This window comes from Canis lupus, chromosome 23 (genome assembly GCF_048164855.1).
Source record: "Canis lupus baileyi chromosome 23, mCanLup2.hap1, whole genome shotgun sequence".
NCBI classification, from domain to species: Eukaryota; Metazoa; Chordata; class Mammalia; order Carnivora; family Canidae; genus Canis; species Canis lupus.
The window spans coordinates 14,292,468-14,307,292 of NC_132860.1; the positions used below are offsets into that span (position 1 = coordinate 14,292,468).

General features: G+C 41.0%; 2 protein-coding genes across 5 annotated transcripts in view; one reads left to right on the forward strand and one right to left on the reverse strand.

Annotated features, from left to right (window-relative positions):
• The window catches only part of FAR1 (fatty acyl-CoA reductase 1), a 68,426-nt gene extending 67,162 nt beyond the window's left edge, over nt 1–1,264 (reverse strand). Inside the window, exon 1 of one of the 4 annotated variants that reach the window (XM_072794018.1) lies at nt 1,240–1,264. The gene's annotated coding sequence lies outside the window, so the exon portion shown is untranslated. Of the gene's footprint in view, nt 1–171; nt 196–475; nt 618–1,239 lie in introns of those variants that run through there. The other 3 variants (XM_072794016.1, XM_072794019.1, XM_072794017.1) reach the window with 3 other exon arrangements.
• LOC140614769 (glyceraldehyde-3-phosphate dehydrogenase-like) overlaps nt 1,101–14,825 on the forward strand; it is a 76,287-nt gene continuing 62,562 nt past the window's right edge. Inside the window, exons 1-2 of the mRNA XM_072794027.1 lie at nt 1,101–1,244; nt 4,955–5,086. The gene's annotated coding sequence lies outside the window, so the exon portion shown is untranslated. The remainder of the gene's footprint in view (nt 1,245–4,954; nt 5,087–14,825) is intronic.

Below are 14,825 nucleotides of genomic sequence, written 5' to 3' on the forward strand. Positions count from 1 at the left end.
ATGCCTGCCTCCCAGGGGCCAGCCCCGTTCCCAGGCTCCGCACCTTCTCCCCGGACACCCTTTCCCGAGCATCATCACCCGCTCCCCATCACTTTTCCCCTCCTCAGGCCACAAATCCTCCCCCGCCCGGGCCTCCTCCGGGACGGCCACCCGCGGAGCACCCCGCCCCACCTCGGCCCCCTCTGCGCGGCCTCCCAGCCGGGCTGAGCCCCCGAGGCTCCGCGGCTCCGCGGCTGCAGCCGGGCCCCTCCCGGCGTCGCCCTCCCGAGGGCGGCGCCCCGGCCGCAGCCGCGCCCACACCCTCCCGGCAGGGGCGAGCGCCCCCGGCTCCGGGCGGCCCAGGGTGGGGGTGGGGGCGGGGACGGGGCGGCGGGTGTCGCCTCTGCCTCCGGCGGCCTGTCGCCCCGGCTCCCGCAGCCTCCGCCTGGACGGGCCGGCCGAGCAGCGGCCCCGCGCCGGCGCCGCCGCCCCTCACCTCGACGCAGAGGCTCGGGCCTCGCTTCCCCCCCGGCCGTCCAGCGATGGCTCCGCCGCCGCCGCCGCCGCCGCCGCGCTCCCCTCACTCGCTCCTCCACCGCCCCCGGCCGGCTGCTGAAGAGCGGACGGGTAGTGGCACGCCCATTGGCTGCCGCCCACACTCGCGTCAACCTCCCCGACCCGGACCTCGCGCTGCGATTGGCTGGCGCGGCGCCTCTTCTCCACGGCTCGTCCTGATTGGCCCTCTGGTCTCTCGCGCCCCCTTACCGGGAGGAGAGCCCACCCCCCGGCCCCCTCCGCGCTCCGGCCCCTCCACCGCCCCCCGCCCCAACCCGCTTCCATCACGGCGGGCCGGGGGCGGGAGCGGGCGCGAACTGCCAATGGGAGCGTCGAGAGAGGGCGGGGAGGCGGGCTCTGCGGCCGGAGGTCCAGCCAATGGGCGCGCGCCGCACATCCCGGGCTCGGGAGCGCCCCCGCGGCCGCTCGGGGTCCCCGCGGGTCGCGCCCGGGGCCACGCCCGGCTGCGGGTGGCGCGGGAGGGGTGCCCACTGGCGAGGTGGGAGGGCGCGCGAGGCCCCGGCCCGGCGCGCGGGAGCGCGGGCAGCCATTGTGGCGTGGGCTCGGGCGCGCGGCGGCGGAGAGGCGCGGCCGCCCGGGGCCTCCTGGCAGCCCCGCGGGATGCTCCGCCGGGAGGAGGCCGAGCGTGCGCCTGGGCCAGCCCCGCGCTCCCAACCCGGCCACGGTCCTGGGCACAGAACTTACCGATGGTGAGAGAAAGTTAGAATAATGGTTCCCCCGGGGGATGGAAGGGGCACACGGGACCCTATCCGGAGCTGGAAACCTTCCGTCTCTTGATCTGGCCGGTATCCAGACTGGTCAAGCCGCACAGTTCAGATGAGTGCATTCAAGCCACCTTCATATATAATATGATGTTCTCTCTCTCTCTCTCTCTTTTTACAATTAAGGGATTGTCAGAACGACTCTGTAATAATGACATTACGGTTGCCTTTGGCTCCGTGTAAACAGTCTCACTAGGATTCATCTATCATTCAAAAACTACAAACCAGAGGAAGAAGAAAAAGAAAAAAAGAAAAGGATTGTGAGAATGTGAAGTGAGTGAGAGCTCTTGGCGCACTTAAGAATGAGCTCGGATGGTTCAGGCTGATTTTCTTCTTTAAGGATTGAGAGCTTGTTTCAGCCCCCTGGCCCCAGTTGGTGGCATAAGAGCACCCATGATGCTGCACCCAGCTGGAAGCCACAGAAGTGTGCTGACCTGCGTGCTTCGTGGCCCACCTAAGTTCTGAACCCAGGAAACTTTCGTTTAAATGTCATGGCTTCTGCCCTGGAGATGCTCACAGTCCAGCACCGTGTGCAGTCATTCTTGCAGGAGGACACAGAACACGAAGTTAGCACAGCTGCTCACCCTCAGGGATGAGGCGTTCCACTAGGTTAGGCCAGATGTGTGTGCCTGGAACCCAGGCCTGTAGCAGAATTCCGAAATCGCCAGGGCCAGGTGAAAGAAGCACTTGCTGTTGAGTGGGCCAGGGATAACGTTTCCAAAACAAGCATGACTCTGGGTCAAATTCTAGCTTGTGAAAGAGCACCGGCAGCAGAAGAATTAAAGATTACATGATTTTCATTTATTAGGTTAGTCATTAAATTGTTCAGTTCAGATAAATGCCTTTGTTTAGAGTACTTGTCCCTGAGGTAGGCGTATAATTAGGTAAGACAATATTTTCCCAAAGACCATCGAGTGTAATAGGAAGACAGACATAAAGGGTTCATTATAATATAATGAGGAAATACATTTTAAAATGACCTAATGACATAAATGCCAGCTATCTAACAATCTAAATGCCTAGGGAACATAGGGGCATATTCTCAGAAGAGCAGAACTAGTAAACCACTGCTAAGATTTATCAGCATGTGCAACTAGACACTATTTCTGGAGAATACTTTCATTGTAAGTTTTTAAATTTCTGTGCAAACGTCTTGATTTTTTCAAATAACTATATGTAAATATGAAAACATAAGCTATTAGTTCTGAGGAAACCACATGACAAAATTAAGTAATTACTTAATGAGTACATTATGATTTTCGAAAATGATTTTAGGGTTGAGCATAAAGGCATCTCATTAGATTGAAGTCAGTGTGTATGTAACATATGCCTCCAGAAGAGACACCCAGCACACACAAGCACCCCCTAGATGGGCTTTCTGGAGGAGAACTTAAAACAGTGGTTCAGTCTCCAAGATCGTACAAACTCATGGGGAGGGCAGTGTCCTTTGGTGCACCATCATTCTAAAGTGAATTCAAAGAATTTATGTATCTACAAAAAAGTGCCTCCACAAAAGGCAAGGAACGCTTTTGCCCAGAGTCTAACTTATAAGTAGTAATGTATAATACCAAAGAAAGTAATCATTCATTCAAAGGCTTTTCCCATCTTTCAACAAGAGCCCTGAAAATTGCGCTGCCATTTATTGGAATCAACTGCATTGTAATTGTATTCAAGTATGAAATACCTGTATGTGCTTTTGATCCTTACTATAGAAACACAGTTCTGGGGAAAAAAAAAAGAAAAGAAAAGAAAAGAAATACAGTTCTGTAAATGAAGGTAAATTCCACCAAGCGAAAATAATTTACACCTATTCACAAATAGTTGACAACCTAAAGAGAAGTATCATGTATTACTGAAAAAAAATTGTAGGAATAAACACAAAAACACATGTGCTACATATGATGTTATAGCTGTTTTGAATCCCTTGGAATTTCACAACTTTTTTAAAAACAAAAAACAAGGAAGGTCAAGCACTAATTTTTTTTATGCAAATACTGCATCTTCCTGCTCTGAGGAAACACTTTTCTTCTTGCCAACATCTCATTAAGTGATTCTGATGAGATTCTTTATCTTTCCAACAACCCTATGCAAGTATTCATCTACTCATCTGAATTTCATAGACAGGAAAACTGATGCTCAATGAGACAAGGAACTTGCCCAACATCACATAGCTTTTAGGTGACAAAAGTGAGATTGAAATCTAAATCTGTTTGATGGCAAACCACATAATCTTTCTACCAAGCCACATTTGCCATCTCCAAAACAAGATCAAGTCATTTTGCCTTGTCCTTATCATCTTTGTGTTCCCCATAATGAATAACATGGAATCTTACATATGTCTTTCATGGACCTCACAGAATTAGCAATTATTTTTACGACGCTTTATCTTTACAGATTTCATGACAAGGGAGAATGTGAACTATCTAAGAGTAACTGTTTCACATTAAAAATATTCATGTCGGGATCCCTGGGCAGCTCAGCGGTTTAGCATCTGCCTTCAGCCCAGGGCATGATCCTGGAGTCCCAGGATCAAGTCCCACATCAGGCTCCCTGCATGGAGCCTGCTTCTCCCTCTGCCCGTGTCTCTGCCTCTCTCTCACTCTCTCTCTTTCTCTCTGTCTCTCATGAATAAATAAATAAAATATTTTTAAAAAATACTCATGTTGACAACACTAAAGTTGAACACAACTTCCTTTGTAGTTACAGTGGAGAACCCATCACAGCTATCTAGAATGCATCAGAGATACTTTCATAATGTGGAAAGAGTTTCAGGCAACTGTTCACAAGGGAGTCAAATTTCTGGTGGGGACATTTATTCTCTGCAAGTCATTTGGTGATCTCTACCTTTCCCTGTAGTCAATTAGAATATCCAAAAGCCATCTGCTTTAAACATATTTTAAACACTGTTATTAAGGGGGAAAAACAATTTTGCCAAGTTTCTGATATTTCCGCTGTCCATCTATTGCCAGTCTGAACAAGTACACGCAGGCCCTTGTACCTTCACTTCCTTAGCTATAAAAGGAGGGTAAAACTTAATGCATTTGTTCTGAGTGTTTCAGAGATCTGTAAGATAAGTTTGGTTTTCACATGGAAGTGAATCATATGACTCTCAGTTATTTAGCAACTTCAGAAATGTAGGTGGTATGTTCTTGGCCCTTCTAAATCATTCCTTATATCCCAACTATTGACTTTTCAGTTCTTGATGGATGGCAGGATATGCCAGCCCCAAATATGCCACTTTGGCATAAAGACTATTTTTGAGCTAAGGACACTTAAAAAACAGCAGATGCAAAGAAGAGCATTCTAATTTCCCCTGTTCTTCCTGGAAACAGGAATTAAACACTCCCATATGAAAGATGCCCTCCCTGTACCAGGAGAAAAGGAATATTCTTCAATGGGGAATCAAAGCCAAGAGAATCCTGCATAAATAGACCATGTTAAAATAATATCTTTCTGTAGCCTCCCCATGTAGTTTAGATACTTTTTCACAATTGCCTTTTATTTAACCTAATATAAAAGCTTGTAAGTTTTGCCCTTTCTTTAGATCTCCCTTTCTTACAAGAGATCCTGCATCACATAAAACATAGATTTGTGTGCTTTTCTCCTGTTAATTTATAATATATCGCTTTAATTCTCAGGATCAACTAAAAAACCCTAAGAAGATAGAGATAAAATATTGCCTCCCCTACAACTTCTGGTGGCAATGATGGAATGTCAGTGACTGGAACACTAAAAGATCTTGGGACATCTGACCAAAAAACCAGCAGAAGGTAAGATTCTTACCACATCAGTATCTCAGATCTCTGCCTACAGCCCCCCTCTCATCTTGATGAGAACAATAAGAGGCTCCCCTTACCTTTTTTTCCTTTCTAAATATAGATTGGCAGGAGAAAAATATTTGTAAGAATCAATTCTTTGAATTGTGACTCATAAATTTGGTTCTGAGTACCCACTGGTATAGCCTCCTAGTCTTTGTTTTCCTGTATGTCTTTTGTGGTATTTATCATGGGGGGGGGGGGGAATCAGAGAACGTTCCTTTCATCTTGTTTTATATCTTGAGATTTTGGCTTCAAGTGTCCATCAGCTGGAGGGTACAAGTGTTGGCTTGTGTCAGGCAACCAGACAAACAGGCTAGAAACCCAAGACACGAAATGACAAGCAACATTCTCTTTGTCCAACATCATTAGCTTTTTAGGAAGTTTTTCTTAATGAGAGGTCTTGGTCCATGAAGGGCCTTTGTTGTCTCACCCTCATTGCCTTCGTAGTGTTACAAAACTCTTCATCCTGATATCACCTACCTAGTACCACAGATAAGCTGGTCTATAGCTGGAGGCATCTCATCTTCCCATAGGTAACAACAGACACCAGTTTGACAAATGATATTGTTACCACCTGTGAGAGTGAAAGTCTTTGCACTCTTAGGCTAACTCTGGGAATGAACTTACTGGATTTTGGGAGGGCTGCATCCTTTGCACTCTCTTTGGGGACTCCTCTGGTGTCTATGGTTGAGCCATAAAAGGTATATTGATTTGAAACCATAAGAGAACATTTTGTTTTTAAGTCACAATTCAAATAGGTATATTTTCTGAAATAAGTCAGACAGAGAAAGATAATACCATATGATTTCACTTATATATGGCATCTAGAAAACAAAACGTGAACTCTTCAATACAGAAACTCTTCGAATACAGAGAACCAACTGGTGGTTACTAGAGGGGAGGTGAAGGGTGACAAAATAAAAGAGATTAAGAGGTAGAAATTTCCAGTTATATAAGTCATGGAGATGCAAAATATAGCATAGGGAATATTGTAATAACATTATATAGTGACAGATGGTAACTACACTTATCATGGTGAGCACTGAGTAATGCATGGATTTGTTGAATCAGTATGCTATACACCTGAAGCTAATATAACTTTATATTACAATTATACCTCATTTTTAAAAGAAGATATACTTTTGAATATTTGGACTTATAATTAAAAGGATTTTTTGAGAGAGAGCAAGCACGCCTGTACATGCTGAGAAGGACGGACGGAATCCCAAGAAAGCTCCATGCCCAGCACAGAGCTAGTGCAGGGCTTGATCCCAGAATCCTGAAATGATGACCTAAGCTGAAACAAAGAGTTGGACACCTAACCGAGTGAATCACCCAGGCGCCCCTCTTCAAAAGGATTCTTTAGAGTGCTCTCATCTTAAACATCCTGTTGTAACCTATAAGAAAATCAAATTGAAATGAGAAAATTAATAAGGCAAAGATAGTCTTATATAAGTTAGAAAATTTTGTGTTTCTGAATTTATACCTAACTCATAGCTGAGATTTAAAATGAATACTCTAGGGGCACCTGGGTGGCTCTGTTGGTTAGGCGTCTGCCTTCTCAGGTCATGATCCCAAGATCCTGAGATCAAGCCCTGAGCCCTGAGCCCTGCATCAGTCTCTCTGCTCAGTGGGGAACCTGTTTCTCCCTCTCCCTCAGCCTGCCACTCTGCCTACTTGTGCGGACATGCACTCCCTCTCTCTTACTCTCTCTGTCAAATAAATAAATTTTTAAAAATAAAATAAGATGAAAACTCTAAGATCTCTTTTTGCATGTCTGTATGTGTCTATCTAGGTATAACATGTTATATAACATTATTTTTCTACTTTCATGTGATATAGCCAAAATTACTTTGTAAAAGAGCTATATTTAATTGGTTTTAAAAAATAAGCACTTCTATGAATTAAGTAGTCCTAAAACTCTCAGAAATATAGAAACTAACCTAAATATTTTTCAAGCTCACAAGATATAGGACAATCTTTGGCAAATTAAAGTTAAAGTTTGTTAGATTAGTAAAAACAGTAATCTCTTCAGAATTGTAAACATTAAACATAGTGAAAACATGCTACTTTTTCTACTTGGGTTTACTAATCAAATGAGTTTAGCTCTACTAGATCCTAAGATTGTAAAATTATAAATTCTGTTTAAAAATTAGTTGTTCAATAAAAATAGTTTCATGTATGTAAAGCACAGCAGTACAAAATAAAAGTTGGAGAGAGCCTTATGTCTTAACTTCTAAGTTCTCTTCTGTGATTTTTTCTATATAGGTGGGATTATGTAAAAAAGACTAATTTAAGATTATGCTACCTTTATTAAACAAAGTATTTGGTCTACTTAAAAATAATTTTTAAAATCTTTTGGAAACTTGAAACCTTAAAGTTATACTAAGTTAGATTAAATGATGGATATTCATTGATTATTTAGATCATTTCCAAAAAAGATAATACACCAAAACATTAAATGCTAAACATAAGTTTATCTGGTTTTGGTTTCTTAATTTTTATAGAAAGCAAAAAGATATTTGGGTCTGTTTGTAAACATATCATTTACCCCATTTAAAAAACTATACTGTGAAAAAGCATATTAGTCTTTAACAATTATAAATATCTGTAATTACGTGTATGTATTTTTTTTTTTTTTACGTGTATGTATTATGTAATTATATATTTACTAAGCTATTAGAGGATGCTAGTATATAATAGTTCACAATTGCCTGCTCCCTAATTTTCACTGGAAAATAAAGGTTACTAAATGGTTAAAATTTGTAATCTGTAATGTTTATAATCTATATATGAAAATAAAACTACTAAAAATAAAAACAGCAAAGGAAAAAAACCTGTGTGTACAAAGTATAGTAGAGTGGGGTGTGTTTTTTTATAAAGAGTATATGATGAAGGCAGAATGTTTTTGTTAAGAAAAGTAGGAAGTAATTTTGTCCTAAAGCAAAATAACTAAATGTTCCAAAATAAGAAAAAGGAATAAGACAAAATCTAAATGGGTGTAGGAAATTGCAGATTTGTAGAAAAGAAATTTCATGTTGCAAGGTCAAAGCTGGCCCAAATTAAATGGGTAATTTATAAGAGTTTTTAAAAATTAGCTCAATAATATACTTATACAAAATAAGTTTAATTTTCTCCCCATTAAAATGACAGTTTCTTAGACTATTGGTCTGCTTTTATTTTTTTTAAAGATTTATTTTTATTTATTTATGATAGACATAGAGAGAGAGAGAGGCAGAGACACAGGAGGAGGGACAAGCAGGTTCCATGCGGGGAGCCCAACGTGGGACCCGATCCTGGGACTCCAGGATTGTGCCCTGGGCCAAAGGCAGGTGCCAAACCGCTGAGCCACCCAGGGATCCCTATTGGTCTGCTTTTAATAAGAGATTATAAAAATTTTTCTTTACCTTTTGTATTATCTGCCAAGGAAATAAAGATTCTATTCTTATCAAAATAATTCCCTGTGCTTCACATGGTCTTTATCAGGTTTTTGATTGCTTAGGAAAACTGAGTCTTCAATATTAAAGAAGCTGAGAGGGTTTTTTTGTTTGTTTGTTTTCTTCCAATTTCTGTATGTACCTCTAAAATCTTTTAATTGTCACTTTAATTAGATAGATAGCTAAGTATTTTGTCGTTGGGATACTACCTAATCAAATGTTTTAAACTTAGATTTTTTTTTTTTAGGTAATAGGTGAATATTAAAAATGAGAACAAAAATCACACATCACTTCTCAGCCTTTTGGCTAAGATCAAGTGGAGAATAAAAATCACAAAAAATTTTAAGTTTTAAAAGATGGCCACACAAATATCACAAAATCTAATCATATAACAATATTTTCATTAACTCCTTGGTACTCTACAATCTTTCCTACATTTTAGGGTTTTGGATCACCTCATTATATGCCAATGATTTTTGTAATATTGTCTATGAAAATAACAATGATAACTAAGACTTTCCTTCAGGGCCACCTGGGTGGCTCAGTTGATTATGCATCTAACTTTTGATTTTGGCCCAGGTCATGATCTCAGGGTCACAAGATTGAATCCCACCTCAGGCTGCACATTCAGCAGGCAGCCTGCTTGAGATTCTTTTCTTCTCCTCCTCCTTCTGTCCTTCACCCCGCACCTGTTTGCACTCTCTCTCTAAAAATAAACAAATAAATTTGGAAGGCAGTCTTGGAAAGGAGATTTGACCTAGGTCTTAATTGTCTTATCCCTGAAAAGCAGTAGCAGGAAGAAGTCAGGCAGCCAGGCACAAAGCTGGACTGCTGGCTGCCACCTCAACACCATGTCAAGGGGAGCTCTAAACCTTTAAACATTTTTAATAAATTTCCCAAAATCAAATTCAAAATGAATCTTTTGACATTGAACTAATTTTGGAATTTCTCAGAGGGTCCCTCAATGATCTCAAAGATTTGTTCTCTATCCTAATAAAAAGAAATTAAACTAATAGCTTATTTGAAATGTGATATTATATGGGAAACGTTGTCAAATAAAAATGATAATTAACTTCCTTTAAGTCATATTTGTATGAGTAAATGTTACCAATATTTCAAAAATTGTACAGAATTCCTAGAAATCTGTCAGTATCCTTACTGCCTGTATAATCAGCTGAAATTCCAATTATTATTTGAAAACATTGCATGTCTACAGAAATAACCAAATGTTCTTGTTAATTGTATCACTTTTTTAATAGTGAACTCTCACCAGATCTGTAACCACGGCTATTTTTAAGTCTTTTGTCATTCATAGATCATTTTTGTCTTACTCTTCATTGTTCCCTGAGAACATTTACAATCAACTGCAGGCAAAAATACTTCATTTTTAAAGAGATCCATGGAAAGGACCCTGACAAGTACTCTAGAACACAGATTTCTGATAACTCTAATATCATAACACTAAACTGGATAAGAATTTCTAGAATTCTGGAGCACCTGGGTGGATCAGTCAGTAGAGTGTCCGACTCTCAATTTCAGCTCAGGTCATGATCTCAGGGTCATGAGTTAAAGCCCCATGTTGGGCTCTGTGCTGAGCCTGGAGCCTGCTTAATATTTTCTTTCGCCTTCCTCCTCTGCCCCTTCCCTTGCTCACACACCACTCTCTCTCTCTCATAAAAGAGTGGTTCCTAGGTCAATCACTTGGTTGAGCAACTGCCTTCTGCTCAGGTCATGATCTCAGGCTCCTGGAATTGAGCCCACATCAGGCTCCATGCTCAGCATGGAGTTTGCTTGGAATTCTCTCTGTCTCTCTCTCTGTCTCTGTCTCTCTCTCTCTCTCTCTCTGCCCCTCCCCTGCTCATACATGTTCTAAATAAATAAATAAATAAATAAATAAATAAATAAATACAATCTTTTTAAAGTAAAAAAAGAAAACCTATTTTCTCTTTTTCTTAAGCTATCTATAACTTCTCTCAATTTGATAGACTATCCCTTGGTAAACAAAAATTAAAATATTTATCTTTTTCTGCCTATCTGATCCCTCAAGAATTTGGAAACTGCTGTTGACCCAGGTCATGATCCCAGGGTCCCAGGATCGAGCCCTGCATCGGGCTCCCTGCTGGATGGGCAGCCTGCTTCTCCCTCTCCAATGCTTGTGCTCTCCCACTCTCTCCCTCCCTCTCTCTCTCAAATAAATAAATAAAATCTTTTTTAAAACAATCTGTTTTCTTTGCAACAATTGGAAACTTTGTTATATTATCAAGGCTTTGATTATAATGTCATGCTTGACAACAAGGTACATAGACTTAAATGTGACCAGATGGAGGGATGCCTGGGTAGCTCCATGGGTTGGGCATCCAGCTCTTGTTTTTGGCTTGGGTCATGGTCTTGGGGTCATGGAATGGAGCCCTGAATTGGGCTTCACACTCAATGTGGAATCTGCTTGAGATTCTTTCCTCTTCTACTCCTCTCCCTGTTGTCTCACTCTCTCTCAAATAAATAAATAAATAAAATCTTAAAAATAATGTAACCAGATGCATTTAAGGAACTATGGTTGACTATGGAGTCAATGCTTATAAAGCCTCTTGAAATACCAGCCCAATCATTGCTTACAGGATCCCTATCCCTACAGTGAGTAGGGAAGTTTACTTTCCAGTAGGCCCAAGAAACTTAAGATCCATTGGGTGCCTTGAAAAGAGAGGAATTCACCCAAATCTATGGATGCTATAGACAAAGTCTGATGGTGCATTCTTGGCTTGATTTTTTAGCCTCAAATGGCTTTTAAGGTTTAATCTAAGATTCCCTATTAAAAGTTCCAACAAAATGGACTTTATGTGATAAATTCTATTCTTGGTGCACTTATATAAATAATTAGGCCAAGTTTAATGAGACTAAACTTATTTTACAAACAAAATAGTCTTACTGTAATTATATTCAATAAATATGGTAAGAGAAAATTACATTTCAGTGAAAAACTGTAAAATACCCTTATAATTAAGATTCTAACCCTATTCATTGTCTTTGAGGTTGTGTTATCTAGCTATAAACTGGTCTGAATCCTGAACTTTTCTAGTTTCCTCCAGTATATAGCCACAACTCTCCAAACTAATATTCCATTTTTCTCCCAACCTTCTGACTTGAAATCACAAAGAATGAAAACTGTCCTTTTCCCAAAGTCCTGTAAGTGAAAGCTGATATAAATTTAATTTCTTAAGTTTATCACCACAACAGATCATAGATAAAAACAACCTTCATGTCTACCTGTGCAGGCCACTCAGAAAATTCGCTGGTACACTCAGTGCGACAAGAGACATTCAAACTACAAACAGGAAATTTCTCAAATTACAACTGCCATCCTCATTGTACCATATAGAGAAACTTCTTGCTTAAATCTAGAAATCTTTCTGGGGCGCCTGGGTGGCTCAGTCAGTTAAGTCTCAGACTCTTAGTTTCCACTCAGGTCGTGATCTTAGGGTCCTGGAATCATGCCCCAGTAGGCTCTGCACTCATCATGGAGTCTGCATGAGGATTTCTCTCCCTCTCCCTCTCCCTCTGCCCTCCGCTCTGCTCTGGTGCTCACTTTCTTCCTCAAAATAAATAAATCTTTTTAAAGAAAATCTAGAAATCTTCTCAACTGGCTATTCTCTGAACTCAGAAATAAAGTTTCCAACTATTAATATTTGCTTTTCTTTGGTTTCTGTAAAAAAAAAAAATGGTCTTCAGTAAATGATTGCTCATATCATGTGGTGACCTAACTTAGATGAACAACTACCCTCATCTGCATCACCACCTCCTGAACAAACAAACAAAAATACCTATTCTCAAGACTGAGAGACTAAATCACCGAGAAATAGAATAATCTGCCAACTCAGACTGTGGGCCATGAATCTTTTTGGGGGCATCTTCAAAGGGGAGGAATAAAAGGAGACAGAATATGCTACTTTGCCGCAAGGGCTATTTTGAACTAAAGGCACTTAAAAAAGAGCAGATGGAAAGAAGAGCATTCTAATCTCCCCGTTCTTCCTAAAAACAGGAGATAAACATTCCTGTATGAAAGATGCCATCCCTGTACTGGGAAAACAGGAACATTCTTCAATAGGGGATGAAAGCCAAGAGAATCCTGCATAAATAATAGAACACGTTAAAATAATACTTATCTTCCTGTAGCTTCCCCATACAGTTTTGTTACTTTCCTACAATTGCCTTTTTGTTCAACCTAATGTAAAAGCTGGTGGGTTTGCCATTTCTTTGGGTCTTCCTTTTCTTATGAGAGCTCCCATGTCATATAAAACATCTAAGTTTGTACACTTTTCTCCTTTTAACCTGTCTTGTAACAGTTTAATTCTCAGGCCTGGCTGAAAAACCCTAAAAAAGTAGTAGTAAAATTTGCCTCCGCTACAGTCTCACTATCTATCTCCTCTATTGATTAAAGTATCCTGGTGGTTCGCAGGTGTTGGGAAGAAGAGGAATAGGATTTGTAATATTTCTTTAAATACCATCTGTTGTCTGTTTTTCAAGCATCGTTACGAAAAAAATCATCTTGCTGGCCAGTTTCTTTCCTCATCTGATTAGGTGGTCAGTTTTGTCCTTTTTTGTGGGTGGCATTGTCAGTGTTTAGACCTAATTTTTGGATGGTGGTAAATCGATAGAACTCTGAGACCTGGAAACTATTCTTTTCGTTTTCCTGTCTCCTTTTTTTTTTTTTTTAAACTTTTTCTTCATTTTTTGGAGATTGACTCCCTTTGTATGTACATCAGAGCAGGACTGCTGCGGATGCCCAGGAATGGGGATCACTAGGTCATCGTCTGTATTCTAACATCACAGCACATCCATGGTGAAAGCCACTGGACTCTGACTCACCTGTTTCCTGTTTTTTGGGTGGTGCTTTTTGAGAACTGTATAAGTCTCTAAGATCAGTACTATAACATCTTTCAGCTTCTAGGGAGATGCCTGTTCCAAACCAGGAAGAACTTCAGGCAGCAAACCACACCTATGTGTAAAAATTTATCAGTAAATACAAAGGTATGATTCTTTAAGGAAATAGGATTTACATTTGACATAGTCTCTAATCTTACTCTCCAGGGCAGAGTGCACAGATTAGTTTCTCCACAACAAAAACCAGTTAATTAATGTAATATTTATTAGAGCAGCCACTTGTAGGGTTTCTTTTTTTTTTTTTTTTTTTAAGATTTTCATTTTCTTATATATTCATGAGAGACAGAGGCAGAGACACAGGCAGAGGGAGAAGGAGGCTCCATGCAGGGAGCCCGATGTGGGACTTGACCCTGGGTCTCCAGGATCAGGCCCTGGGCCGAAGGCAGGCACTAAACTGCTAAGCCACCCAGGGATCCCTGTAGGATTTCTTTCTCATGAATTAGGCAATGGTTGGCTTGAGAATAAGAAAGCATAGTAATTAAGAGTCCTGACACCGCAACTGAACTTCTGGGTGTAAAATCCTAGCACCACATTATTAAGCAACCTTGTTTCCTCTCTGTGCTTCAGTTTCCCAAGGGTAAAGAGGAAATGACAATAATAGCACCCATCTCATAGGGGTGTTATGCAACTGCATAAGTTAATATTTTAAAGCCCTTAGCACAGTTTCTGACACATGGTAAACCTTATGTAAGTGCTCACCTTTAAAACTGTTAAATCTTGGGATGCCTGGGTGACTCAGTGGTTAAGTGTCTGACTCCTGGTTTCAGCTCAGGTCATGATCTTGGGGTCATGGGATTGAACCCCATGTTGTTAGGCTCCACGCTCAGCTTGGGATCCACTGGAGGGTTTTTCTTCCCTTCCCTTTCCCTTCTCCTCTGCCCCCCACCACTCGTATACACATTCTCTCTCTCTCTCAAATCAATAAAATCTTTAAAATTGTTGACTCTTAAGGGAAAAAAGTGAAAGACTTTCTAGAACCAATAATAATGCCTATTTTCTAGCCAAACACTTTGAAGATGTTATTTACAAACCTCACAAGATGAGTATTACTGTCTCCATTTTACAGATAAGAAGTGGAAAATTAGGGAATTTAATGAAATTGCCTAAGAGCATATAAGTGAATAGTGGAATTGGGAATTCTAACACAGTGTGTCTAATTCCAAAGCATGTGCTCTTCCATTGTGCAGCTCTGTTTCTTAAAATTTCTTACCCATCCTCTATTTTAGAACTGGTCTGAGTCGCTTTGCTCATACCCTCTGTCCTTTCACAAATAGAATAACTGAGATTGTAAGAAGTTAAGTGGCTTACCCAAGACTACA